The sequence below is a fragment of the Danio rerio genome, chromosome 5, assembly GCF_052040795.2.
Source record: "Danio rerio strain M-AB ecotype USA chromosome 5, GRCz13ab, whole genome shotgun sequence".
NCBI lineage: Eukaryota > Metazoa > Chordata > Actinopteri > Cypriniformes > Danionidae > Danio > Danio rerio.
This window is the reverse complement of record NC_141025.1, coordinates 28,472,819-28,487,091: the sequence shown is the minus strand read 5'-3', so window position 1 is coordinate 28,487,091 and position 14,273 is coordinate 28,472,819. Positions and strand designations below refer to the sequence as shown.

Here is a 14,273-nt window from a genome sequence, read left to right as displayed (position 1 = left end):
AAATGTCCTGAAGCCATTCTATAGTTTAATATGAAGTACAGATAAATATTCACGTGGTTAATTTCATGTTCACTTCAGCGCTTCCCGCTGCTGCGCCTGTCAATCATTCGCCATTCGTTCACAATTTAAACTGCGCATCGCGTTCATGACAACTCAAAATTCTTTCTCCAAGACTATTTGTTCCTGTAAATATAAGTAATCAGTGGAGAAATGCAATTAGTTTTGCATTAAATGGCTTCATTTTGACCTGCAACATGGAGATCATAGCTGTTTCTAAATCATGTTCACCCCTACCTGAAACCTTACATGAGAAAAGGCACATTGGACATATCCTCAATGCACTGATTTCTCCCCTTTGTGCTGCTGTTTTAGAAGTGTCCGTATACAGGAGGGCTGCGCGCTATGTCTCAGTAATGCAAGCGATTCATGCACCGCTCTGTAAGATTATTCTTACAATAAGTTTATGTTATCTCATCTTTCCGACTGAGTTTATTTTTCCAAGGGTAATACTTTAAGTGCTGCGAATAGTTTGTAAAGCCTGGCTCATTGTGGTCAAAGTAGTTGATTGATGGCTGATGACCCGGAAAATGATTTAGCCTAATGTAGGCTACTCAGAAACTATGAACATTTCACTGTCATTATATCATCACCTTAGAATTATAAGGTTTTATCTGACATTTTTCTTAAAATTAAGTTACTGACATATTCCTATTAAATTACAACTTATTTACATTTTGGGATGCTTTTTAAAAAGTTGTTTACATTTTAAGACTTTTTATTTAAAAAACAAACGCTATATAGAAGGCACAAGCTCATTATCTCAAAATCCTTCAGAACGCAGATAAAACCTTAGAATTCAAAGGTGATGATATATATATATATATATATATATATATATATATATATATATATATATATATATATATACATGCCCGTAGCCAGGGGGGGTTCGGGTGGTTCCCCACGGCCAAAAGGTCAAGAATTTAATTTATTATATAATTAATATAATATATTTATATTCAATATATATTGTAATAAAGTGTAATTTTAAATAACTCTGGCCAGTAATTTGAATCCCATGGAGCTTCAAAGCCACAATAATGTAACGCGAGTCACGAGACATAACCCACTGAGTGGTCACATTTGAATCTTTGATGCGACATCCATAGTGAGCTGTTGGTCGAAAAGAGCAAGGAGGCAGAAAAGGCAGGCAGCGGCGTCATTATTGCAAAATATTGAACATATGTTCATAAAGACTGCCAAACAGGTAAGGGACTTACTTCCTAACAGATGAAAATCTGCCCCTAGGTTCCTGGCTAACTGGCCGCATTAGCCTGGACGTCCTGTATATTTATTGACTTGTCCAGTACATAATCTCTCTTTCCCCATTTCTGACATTTTTTAAATAATTGCCCGATGAAGGCTTTAATGGCAAGCGGAGCCCTCAGCCGTTAGAAGTCACTTGCAGCAAAAGGCGCTAATCCCGTCATGTCTGTGTTTTTGAGGCTGTTTGCTCACTTATTCTGATCGGATATAAACCTGATCGCTCAAACCACTTCAGAAGGTGATTTGGGATGCATTCTAGATAAAGCTGGATAGGTATTATCATTTTTTGGACAAAATTAATATGAACTAAATAAATTATGACCTGGAGAAAATCTGACCTGCGCCTGAAACACCTGTAGGTGCGCATTTACAGCCAAAATTCTATTAAAACTATAAGCATAAAACTGTTATAACTATAAGCATAACTATAAGCATAAAACTGTTATAACTATAAGCATAACTATAAGCATAAAACTGTTCTAACTTTTCAGACCTGTAGCCAGGGAGGTTCGGGTGGTTTGGAAGAACCACCCCTCACTGACAAAGGTCCAGAATTTGTCCCAAATGAGCTCATTTGTCCTATTTTCATACTATTTTGACTGCTATGCCACCATAAATAATGAAAATAATCCATCGAAAAAAGGCTTTATTTTTTTAACCAAAGAGGCTAGAAAAAAATCGGAAGAATTATTTATTATTGCATTATTATTATTATTATTATTATTATTATTATGTTTTTATTATTATTTTTTATTGAAATGGCCAAACTGTGACTGAGGACAGTTGAATGTGCTGGCCAGTTTGTTTTTTGTCTAAATAATGATTTTTTTTTTTTACTTTAAAACTTTAACTGATTGCTATATTTTCCTAATGACATATGATGTAATAAATTTGTATTTTAAAAATAAATCTTGTTTGCATTTTTTTTAACTGCAATTTTTAGCAAATATTTTAGTACATCAAAAAGTGTGGTTATGATGACATCTGACTAGCTAATCCAGCTAAAAAGTCACTAAAATGCAGTATTTAAATCTCATAGTTAAATAGAAACTGAGGCGTATAACTGCAAAAAGGTCCACTTTTTGAGAAAAAAAGAACCACCACTTACACCAGGCTGGCTACGGGCTACGGGCCATATGCAGGCACGTGCATACATAGACCTCAACCTGTGCAGTGCACATGCCCTTTTTAGTCTTGGATAGAAAGTGCCCCTCCAAAATGATTAAAAGTGGCCCTGCGACGCGGCACACCCTCGGTCCCGCCCTTCAGTAGGCGCGCGACAACACCGCTCTTGAGTAAGCGCGCAACAACACAGCTGATCAGAACGCGCGCGACAACACAGCTGATCAGAACGCGCGCGATAACACCGCTCTTCAGTACGCGCGCGCAACAACAAACATCCACCCCCCCCCAAGAGTGCGCATGACGTGTCTGAAGACACTCGTTATCACATCTTTGCAGGTATTGTGCAAATGCATAAAGACTGCCGGAACACTTGGGATGTTTAAATATCACGTTAAACAAATATAGTGATATGCGATCCAGCGGCACATCCTTGATAAACAGTCCGGCAGAAACTTATTTCAGAAACTGTTTCAATCAGATCAATGTCATCTGACGGGGAAAAAAGACAATTTTTTATTTTTTTTTTATGCCAACTTTAAATTGTCTTCAGTAAAACAGTTATAAAGTTGAAATTAGATGTCCATTTGTCATTCTATTCAACAAAGAGTCTTGAAAAAAATCATATCATGGTTTCCACAACACTGCACAACTTTTTTTTACACTGATAATGATTACGAAATGTATCTTGAGCAGCAGATTGGCAAATCAAAAGGATTTCTGAAAAAGCATGAGCTACTAAAGACTGGACTACTGACTGTTCTATCAAAAGTTACCTTATAAAAACAGTCATTTTAAGTTGAAAAAATATATTAAATTACAGTTTGTATTTTATTTTTTGCTTAAATACTCTAAATGCAGCTTTTAGACAACCTAGACTTTAACAGACATCAAAAAAGACATTGTAATCGCCAGACAAACAAACACACAAAAAACTAAAAAGCTAATAACATAATTTTTCCTCAGATGTGTAACCATTGGGACACTTTTCCCTTTAACTTCTCTGGACTTCATAAAGTAAAAGAAAGGGATGAGAATGTGGTTTGGAATAATCATGTGGCAAACTTAAAAGGTATCCTTACATTACCACACTGGAAATGCAAGCAGTGCAATTTTGTGGGTTTATTCCAGCATGGATACACTTTAGAGAGAGTTACAGGATGATAAATGTGCATCCATATGATCTATAAGAGCTTTTTTGTCTATTTTGGAAAAAAAATAGGTAAAACTAAACAGAAATATGAACAAAAAATTCACTTAAACACGCATAATATTAATTTCAGTAATTCTTTTTTTTGTGAATACTGTTTCTCTCCTTTTTAGCAAAAAAAGTTGTTATAGCTGCAGGTTAAACAGATTTAATAAAGAACTGAGTGCTTCCAAAAACCAAATTGGACACTGTGGACAGCCATCAGACATCGAAAAATAGAAGCGGTTTCAATGACATGGCACAAAATCAAGTCTTGTCTTTTTTTTTACGTTTTTGTTGTCTGAGCTACTGCAAGATGCAACACAGCATAAAAACATCTAAAATAATAGCTACAGGAAAACACCAAGCATAAGCAAGCAAAAAATGTATATACATTTTACTAAACTAATTAAAATGAATTCATTGATAAAAATTTTTTTTAAATATATAACAAAAACTTTTTTGTATGTAATAAAAAGTGTTTTATTCTAATATAAAGGGGATTTTCCATATCTCATAACAGCTTCACAGGGTTTCAATTAAACTTTTTTTCCTACACAGGCGCAGTGTGCAAGACTTCAAAACAGGTTTTTAGAAAAAAAAAAAAAACATGAGGTGTGATTTATTAGCACTACAGAGGAAGAAAAAGATTTCCTAAATGTGTGCCTGGGTTCCATGGTAACTGAAAGAGGAGGGGATTCTGCAGCTAGGAAAGAAAAATATAGCAGCTGGGATATCGATTTGTGAGGGGTTGTCCTTCTGTGGATGTAAGTAAGCGTCTCGGGAGACTAGTCTGTCTTACAAAAGGAAAAAAAGTGAACCCTCCTACTGCTCGAACAGGAGAAGGAGTCAGAGGCACAAGCGGTGAACTGACAGGCATTCTTCTACTGGCCGGTAGACAGACTATGAAAAGGAAAATGTCACACAACCCACATTGTTTTTCTCTTACAAAACAAAAAAGAGCATGTTCACTTCAACTAAAGAGATAATCAGACACTTCCATCCAAATGTTTTCTGTTACAAAATATAAGCAACAAAACCACATTACAAAATATATATATATATATAACAAAATACAATTTTCTTTGCTAAAATCTTCAACATGAAAAAGTAGCAGCAATCATTTTTTTTAATGAACTTGATCATTTCTAATCCAACTGAAAGAATACAAATATCTCACATTATTGTCACAAGCTAAATAAATGGAAACAAAGACAATGAGGAACATATGTAAAATGTAACATTCACCTTTTTGTTTTCCCATTCAAAGTATGCTTCTTGTTGTGTGAGAACTTCCCCCAGACGAAACTAAAGAAACTAAACATAGCCTTCAGAGACCCTTGAGCCCTGTCAGTAAAGGGCAGCTATTGTTTGTTTTGTCTTTGCGAGGACATGCTAAAGAATGCCTCCACTACAGATGGAGAACATTTACCCTTGCCTTTTTACCCCCTCCTCCCCCCCATCATTACAGTTTTTTTTCTTTTTAGAAAATGGCTTGTTATGAGAAAACAAGCTTTTCAAAACTGCCTAGTTCGAGATTAGTTAAAGGGCACCTATGATAAAAATTAAATTATCTTTTTTAAGATGTTTGAACAGAACTGTGTGTGGGTACAGTGTGTCCACACAGTCATATTGGGGTGATATAAAGGCATTAGGTCTCTCTTTTTTTATATATATAAATGTCCTGATGTTAAAACAGGACCCCAATCCCTCCCATTTTAAGGAAGACCACATCGGACATAGGAGTGCTGTTTCTCCACTCACCGAAATGATTGACAGCTGCGTATCAACATGTCTCTGTAGTAATGCGTATAATAACATCAACAAGACAGAACAGGCGCAAAGCAACTGGGATTAAAATATCTGTTGAGCTCTCTGTGATTATCAATCAACATCAAATGTGATCATGACTGAGTTTTACAAGTTTAAAACCTTTTTAAACAGTGCATGTTTGTAATGAATTACAGCAATTTTACCGTCTTAATCACCATAGCCGCATACCAGTACAATCATTAAAGACGACGCTTCAATCCCGGTTTGTGGACATTAACTAAGGTTTATTTTGTACATAAACATAACAGATATCCATACATTAGTGTATATTTAGGTTTATCATGTCACATTTGTTGTGCAAAAACAGTGCAAGTGCAAAGTTAAATGCATGCACAGTGTGTTCGCTGTGTGTGTGTCTGTGTGCGTGAACTTTGCAACGACATTGTGTAGGACTCATTGAAAGGCATGAATCCTTAAGGTTTGTTCCTAACCACTGTTGCCATTGGCTTGCTTGGTTTGGGACTTGTCGAGCTGTGCATTGATAGATTTGCTCTTAAGTGTTTGTACTTCCAGCAGTGAAAGTTAACCAGACTGATCTGAACTAAACTGAACTTAAACTTTGAAAACTAGACTGACATAATTTACTAGAACTTCTATGTTAAGCTGCTTTGACAAAATCTACATTATAAAAGCGCTATAGAAATAAACATGAATTTTATTAACTCCACAATAAACACATTGATTACTCATTGGAAAAGTTCTTACTGTAGTATTTCTCACAAACGTTACGTGAGATCTGCTTCCTTCATGTCTGTCACTGTGCTGTTTATCTGACGCAGTCGGAGACAGACATATGGGAAAGGTGGGCAGGAAAAACCAGTAATAAAGGCACAGGACAAAAACAGCTACAAGACGCTCAGAGCAGAAAATTACAAACTTCTAAAAGGTATAATAAATAATCTGATGGGTGTTTTGAGCTGAAACTTTAGACTTATCTTAAATCTTGAAAAGGCGGTAAAATACGTGTCCTTTAACAGCAAGCCTTTAGACTGCATTGCCCTGTTAGACAGACTGAGAGTCATAGTACTAACGGATGATTATCTGTTCCTTAAAATAGTAAGCTTAGCAATGCCTGCTCCATTCCACTGATCTGCTGCCCATGTTTAATTGGCTTTTATTCTTTTTCAGACTGCAACTCTGAGTGGTTAATTCTCACTCCTACAAGAACTCTGAGGAGAAGCAAGACTGAACATTGGTGTCGGTTTTCAAGGAAAAAATGTTTTACATTTACAGAAATCTCAGAATCCTCAGGAATGTGAAAAATGTGTTTTTCCACTTGGGTCGAGAGCAAAATGTGAAATACTTCAACCACAAGCAATGATTGGATGCTATAATGAACATAGAACAAGAAAGCATTGAAGACAGAACAACTTAAAGTCTTCCCACAGCCAGAGGTACTGCTAGCCACTTTAGCTGTGGTCTGATTGTCTTTTCAGATATTATGCCTGCTACTTCATAGAGATAAGCATATAAACATCCTGTGTAATGAGGGAATGTCATTACCCAAAAGAATGTTACTTGAGGGGGAGGAAAGGATAAATAAACAAGATGAAAATCGACGTAAGACAAAGAGAGAAAGCAGTGCAAGTGATCCAAGTGATGCCTTGCTAACGGAACAAATTACAAATGGGTGAAATATAGAGTATTTAAAGCAACCCTCCACTTTTTATAGGCTTATTTTATAATTCCCCTAGCGTCAAACAATTGAGTTTTATCATTTTTGAACCTATTCAGTCAATATTCAGGTCTAGCGGGAGCACTTTTAGCCTTGCTTAGCATCGATCAAGGAATTGCATTAGACCATTAGGACCTTGCACAAAGAAATATATTTTCCTGTTTAACACTTGACTCTGAAATCTTCTGTAGTTACATTGTTTACTGAGACCAATGAAAAATGAAAAGTTGCTATTTTATAGGCATGAAAATCAAGGAACTTTGCCGTACGATGACTGATGGCAGATAGCAATGTTGCCTACACTATAAAAAAACTGTATGATCAATTAATCATAAAAACATGTTTTTAATTAATTGTAACTAAACTAAGTTGATCATGTTCTAACTTAAATTTATAAGTTACACAAGCTGTTTTAAGTCAGTTTAACATAATATAAGTTCAATGGACTCATAAGGTTAATTTTATTCAGTCTGAAAAAAATGTAAGGCAACCAGGAATTTTTTTACAGTGTACAAAGAATCAGAAAGAGCTTTATTGTAAGTTACAGGTATTTTCATACCTACAAGTAATTTGTTTTCGTGACAGAGCTTCTACAATGCAACAGATTACAGAGACACGACAAAAACACATACATAAAACATTTAATTAAAAGTAAATAGTGAACGCAAATATACAAACTGACAAGTAAAAAGCTGGGAATTATTTTCAGGTGCTGCATATCATTCTGCCGGCTGCAGCCTTGGTACGGCAAAACAGAGTCTTGATTTTAATGCTAGAATTATAGAATACTTGATGGCCATATGAGCCTAGAAAATAGCAACGATAGAAAATAGCATTTTCTATCTTTCTTAATAAACAATGTAACTACAGAGAAACAAGCTGCTTATTTCCAAAAAAAAAAAAAAAAAAAAAAAAAAAAAAAAAAAAGAATAGTGTTACTTGAAGTATTATTTTTGGGTTATTTTTCAACCTAACAGCCATTAGGCCCAAATCTAATGCTATTTGTTAAAAAAGCTTGTAATTCTGTCTCAGTCCTAAAAGAATTTCACTTTCACTTCTAGTTGTCTAAATGAAAGGGCTGGCAGCTGGAATATGACATTTAATAAGGGAAATACTGTATAACATTTACATTTTAAATACACTTTTAGATATATTAGGAATATCTGTATAATATACAGTTAGGTCCATAAATATTTGAACATTGACACAATTTAAACATTTTTGACTCTATACAACAAAAAAATAGATCTGAAATGAAACAAACAAGATGTGCTTTAACTGCTGACTGTCAGCTTTAACTTGAGGGTATTTACACCCAAATCAGGAATTACAACAGTTTGCATATGTGCCTCCCACTTGTTAAGGGTCCAAAAGTAATTGGACTATTGGTTTCTAAGCTGTTCCATGGCCAGGTGTGTGTTATTCTTTCATTACCCTAATTACAATGAGCAGATAAAAGGTCCAGAGTTCATGTCAAGTGTGCTATTTGCATCTGGAATCTGTTACTGTCAACTCTCAAGTTGAGATCCAAAGAGCTGTCACTATCAATCAAGCAAGCCATTTTTAGGCTGAAAAAACAAAACAAACCCATCAGAGAGATAGCAAAAACATTAGGTGTGGCCAAAACAACTGTTTAGAACATTCTTAAAAAGAAAGAACGCACCAGTGAGCTCAGCAACACCTAAAGATCCAGAGGACCATGCTAACAAATGTGGTGAATGACCAAAGAATTCTTTCCCTGGTGAAGAAAACACCCTTCACAACATTTGGCCAGATCAGGAACACTCTCAATGAGGTAGGTGTATGTGTGTCAGAGTCAACCATCAAGAGAAGACAACACCAGAGTGAATACAGAGGGCTCACCACAAAATGTAAACCATTGGTGAGCCTCAAAAACAGGTAGGCCAGATTAGAGTTCTAAAAAATGCAGCACAGTGCTGGAATAACATCTTATGGACAGATGAGATCAAGATCAACTTTTACCAGAGTGATGGGAGGAGGAGACTATGGAGAAAGAAAAGAACTGCTCATGATCCTAAGCAGTGAAGCATGGTGGTGGTATTGTCATGGTGTGGGCATGTATGGCATGTAAAAAGTGAAAGTTTGATTTATGATTATTATTCTGTCCAATTACTTTTGGACCCTTAACAAGTGGCAGGGCAATGTTTACACTGTAGTAATTTCTACAGCATTCACCTGACTTGGATCTAAATACCCTCAAATTAAGCTGACAGCCTGCAGTTTAAGCACATCTTGTTCATTTCACTTCAAATCCATTGTGTTGGTGTAAAGCCAAAAAATGTAGAATTGTGTCAATGTGTAAATATTTATGGACCTTACTTTAGGTTTGATGCAGGTTAAATTAGAGAGATTTGTGGAACTTTTAACTGCCTTAATTCTACGTACTGGGCCAAACTCCAGAGATGAGGCCACAGAATATATTAGTCACTACACTACACACTACACACAACACTGGATGACTGTTTCCAAGCTGATCAACAGCATCTGTTCTGGCGGTGATCAGGTTTAACTTCTGCTGTTGTAAAAGCCAAAATGGCTTCTAACAAGCACTTCCATGAAATCCATCACCTTCCAATATGTCTTTCTGACTCATAGTGAGTGTGAATTTGCATGTAACATCTCTAGGATTTTCAGTTGCATCATGGTGAATGTTCCATCCTCTAGAGTTGAAAGAAACAGCCCTCAAGTCTTCTGCAAATAAATAATATAACTTCCCCTGAACTTTGCAGCACCTCAAAGAGGCATAACCTCCCTGTAATTGTCATTAAGGTATTGCATAACATGTTGCATGAAACTTCCAGCTGCTTCTGCGTGTCTCACTCTTCCACAATAATGGTGGTCGAGACCAGTGGTCCTGATTATACACAAAATATAACCTGAGTCTAACTAACTTTTATGTGTACTCTTACAGTAAAACCACAGGAGTTTCATGAGCTTCACATAAGCAAACACATGTTAAAATCACATGTAGAATACACGTGAAATGTGGTTTCAGAACATTTTTATGTGAAACCCATGTGATCACGTTTTCAGATGAGTCCCCATTTGCTCACATGTGACCACAGGAGTTTCACATAATGATGTAGGAGAGCTGCCCAAGAGGCAGTCGGCTCTGACCACCTGGAAAATTTGTCTAGAAACATATGACTGGGTAAGCGCTCAGTCAATATTTTTCCTTCCAAACAGGTAGAACATTATGTTCACCAGGGTTTCTGTAGGTTTTATCAAGTCAAATTTAAGACATTTTAAGACCCTATTAAGACCATTATGAATAATTATTTAGACTTGTACAGGGCTAAACACTAATGATTATATCTAATGGCCAGGTTGGGCCAATTAATTAATTTATTATTCAGTCTGAAAAAAATGTAAGGCAACCAGGAATTTTTTTACAGTGTACAAAGAATCAGAAAGAGCTTTATTGTAAGTTACAGGTATTTTCATACATACAAGTAATTTGTTTTCGTGACAGAGCTTCTACAATGCAACAGATTACAGAGACACGACAAAAACACATACATAAAACATTTAATTAAAAGTAAATAGTGAACGCAAATATACAAACTGACAAGTAAAAAGCTGGGAACTATTTTCAGGTGCTGCATATCATTCTGCCGGCTGCAGCCTTGGTACGGCAATACAGAGTCTTGATTTTAATGCTAGAATTATAGAATACTTGATGGTACACCAGGGTTTCTGTAGGTTTTATCAAGTCAAATTTAAGACATTTTAAGACCCTTTTAAAACCATTATGAATAATTATTTAGACTTATACAGGGCTAAACACTAATGATTATATCTAATGGCCAGGTTGGGCCATTTAATTAATTTATTTATTTTTTGCTCGCCACAAAAAAAATCAACTGTAATTATATCTTAGCAACTTACTTTGTGTCAAAACAAGAAAACTCTAGTTTTATACACTATTTTCAACATAACATTTATTTTTTTAATGACAAGTTTAACATATTTAAAAGTATGTTTATTGTGGAGGCAATTACATAAATAATCCAAATTGTTAGAGTATAACTTCCATTCAACCTAATAAATTTCTGTCATAAAACTTTAAGTTTCATGTCTATTTATAAATATTATGTTTACTCGCTCTTACTTCTGTTTTTGTATGACTGGAAGATAAATGGATAAATTGCTGTTATTATCATGGAGAACTGTGTAACTGTTTTTAGTTATCTTTCCCTGATTTTATTAAGGTGATTGGATGGATGTCGGCCTGATTGGCTGGTTTTATTTTGACATCACAAAATTATGACCTGTTTAAAATGATTTAGGACATAAAACACAATATTTCAGTGAATTTAAGACTTTTTAAGGCCAAAAATTTTGTTTTTGAAATTGAAGACATTTTAAGACCCTGCAATTACCCAGGTTCACTCACATTAGAATTAGGTTGTTTAAAAATATTCTCAGATTTGTCTCACCAATCTTATAATTCTTGCTCCTAAAGGGTTAGTTCCCCAAAATGCCAATTCTGTTATTATTTACGCATCATGTTGTTTTAATTTATCTTCTTAACACAAAATAAGAGATTTTGAATCTAGATTTAGAGCTCCCTCGTCCACTATAGACAGCAAAGTTCTCTATCTATAAAACATTTTGGTCATATTGCCCACTGATAATAGTTTTAAATAAACATGATTATGATTTTTTTCCCATAATCAAGCACATGTCCAGAAAATAAATAACAATTGTCTTCAGTTGTTCAACTGTAATAAAGCAAATGCCTTAGAGCATTTTTGGTGTGCCATAAATACCAACATAAAAATGACTTCCACGTCATATCAGGATGTGCATTTGCTACAGGCAATAATGAATCCTTTACCAAAGACATGCTAAGTCATGATTTATAAGACATTTGATAGGGTCATTGGATATTTGAACTTTTCTGGGTAATCTAAGAAGTGCCTAAATGCTTTGATCAACTTTTTAAAGGATAATTAAATCAATGCATCAGACATCATAGATCAGGATCCGCCCTCAAAAATGTAGATTAGTTTATTTCCATATCACTACCTGGAAAATGCAATATTCACATTTTCCTTTAAGGATGTCTGCATCTCATCTTTTGACTCTCCTCCACATATGCCATCTCTGCCCCACACATACATTACATAATTTTTCCCATTTTAACCCAAAGAGGGCTGCAGTGGGCTAAACAGTCCCAGATGACTTGAATGTGGCCGGCATTACGGTGAAACTTCCTGTGATTTAACTGCGCTAACATGGAGTCCGTGGAGGCTATCGGTATATGGAAAAGCTGAGTCTGGCTTTCTCTCCAGGTTTCTCAGCTGGGGATTAAATAGAAGCTGATCTAAGATGTCTAGACTTTCTCCATTTCGCTGCTTGACTCATATTCCATGTACTGTTAGAAAAGACATTAATACTTGAAAAATAAATTCAGACACAATAGGTATTTTTGATTTTATCAATAGGCATTGAGGTTTGCTTTTGGCTTTACATGGAGTTTTCAATGTCTTATTTGTCACTATAGGGTCTTCTAAAGTCTGTGTTTCATCATAAGGGGGTAAAATCACAGTTCTCTTTAATTACATGAGAGCTTATCATGAAATATTTCTTTGCATGCCTAATGCATTCTTTCTAGATGACACTGTTGGGACAGAACAGCTTGTTTGTGCAAAGAGAGAGGATAGGAATAATTCCTATTATTATTCTAACTGGACACAGAAATTAATTCAGACAAAGCCTATAGCATATATTTGTGTAGTACAAATTGTGTCAAGAAGGTGTTTAAATAGTCCATTGCTGTAAGCTTAGCAAGCAACCCATTTAGCCCTGAGAGAGAGAAAAAAGAAAAAGAATGCACCAAACGATGAGAAAAGTGATTAAAGGACTGCAACAATAGTTTCTGTGGCATCATCCACCTATTTTACCCTGCCTTGAGCTTAAACCTGCCCCTAGGACCCAGATACTGAACTTCAGTACCACTGAGACCCAATTATATAGTTTTGAATTATGGACCAAAGCGAGAACATATAATATTAACGCCTTTACTGTCACTATTCCAGAATATTAAAGGGAAAGTTCATTCAAAAAGTGAAAATTTGCTTGAATTAACTCACCCTCAGGTCTTCCAATATGTAGGTGACTTTTTTTATTTAGTAAAACATTAAAGAAGATTTTTAGCTGAAACTGCGGTCCTTGAGGATTCCTAAATTGCAGGTCAATGGCAACTGGCATTTTGAGAGTAAAAACTAATAAATATATACAGGCAAAACAAAACAACTACACATGCTTTGAGGTATTATGAAGAGAAATGATCAGTCTGTGAGCTGATGCTGTTTATTACATATAAAAGTACCATTTAGATAAACTATACAACCAACACAGGCTCATTTTGAAAACGTAGCCATATATATGTTTCTGGAGATCGCAAATTCTGTAGCCACAGCTACGTATGGCTGCATTTCATCTTTAAAACAAATGCTACGGGGCTGCATGATGCTGTTCCTTTTCGTCTTACCTTCATATGGACGGCTTTGCCGCTGTTATCCAGTAGCTCGACATGTACAGTACGTTGGTGGGCTTGGAATACAGAGCAGAGTTGACCGCAACAACAGGGTTTCAGTCCAGTAAAGAATGATTGAAAAAGGGGGTTAAAAACAAACAGAAGCCAAAAAAACAAAATAAACAAGTAAATAACAGGGTAGGAATGTTTAAAAATGTGGTGTCAGACGAGGGCTTGTCTTTTTCTGCATTGCTTTTCAAAACACAGCAGTTAGGTTCAGGGAAGTGGATGTACTGGTCAATTGGTGCTTTTGAAAACACTATTGGTTGGGTTTAAGGAAGGGGGAGGGTGAGGGGGATCGGTCAGTTGGTCAGTCAATCAGTTAGTCAACAGCAGCCTCAGGTGGACTCACGTGAGAACAGCAGGTGCAAATGGCACTCGCGAGAGAAATTTGAGATCTCAAAAGAGATCTACACAGCGGCCTCTGGTGGATTCACGAAAACAAAAACTGCAAGAAAAAGTAGCTCCTGGCACATATTTTGCTCTCTCCAGAAATGTATATAGGGGTACGTTTTCAGAATGAGCCTGGATTGCAACAAACACATTGTTCATCTCTGTTGAAG

At 35.7% G+C, this 14,273-nt stretch overlaps 1 protein-coding gene across 5 annotated transcripts in view; it reads right to left on the bottom strand.

Annotated features, from left to right (window-relative positions):
- The window catches only part of loxl2b (lysyl oxidase-like 2b), a 53,180-nt gene that overhangs the window by 27,941 nt on the left and 10,966 nt on the right, over positions 1-14,273 (bottom strand).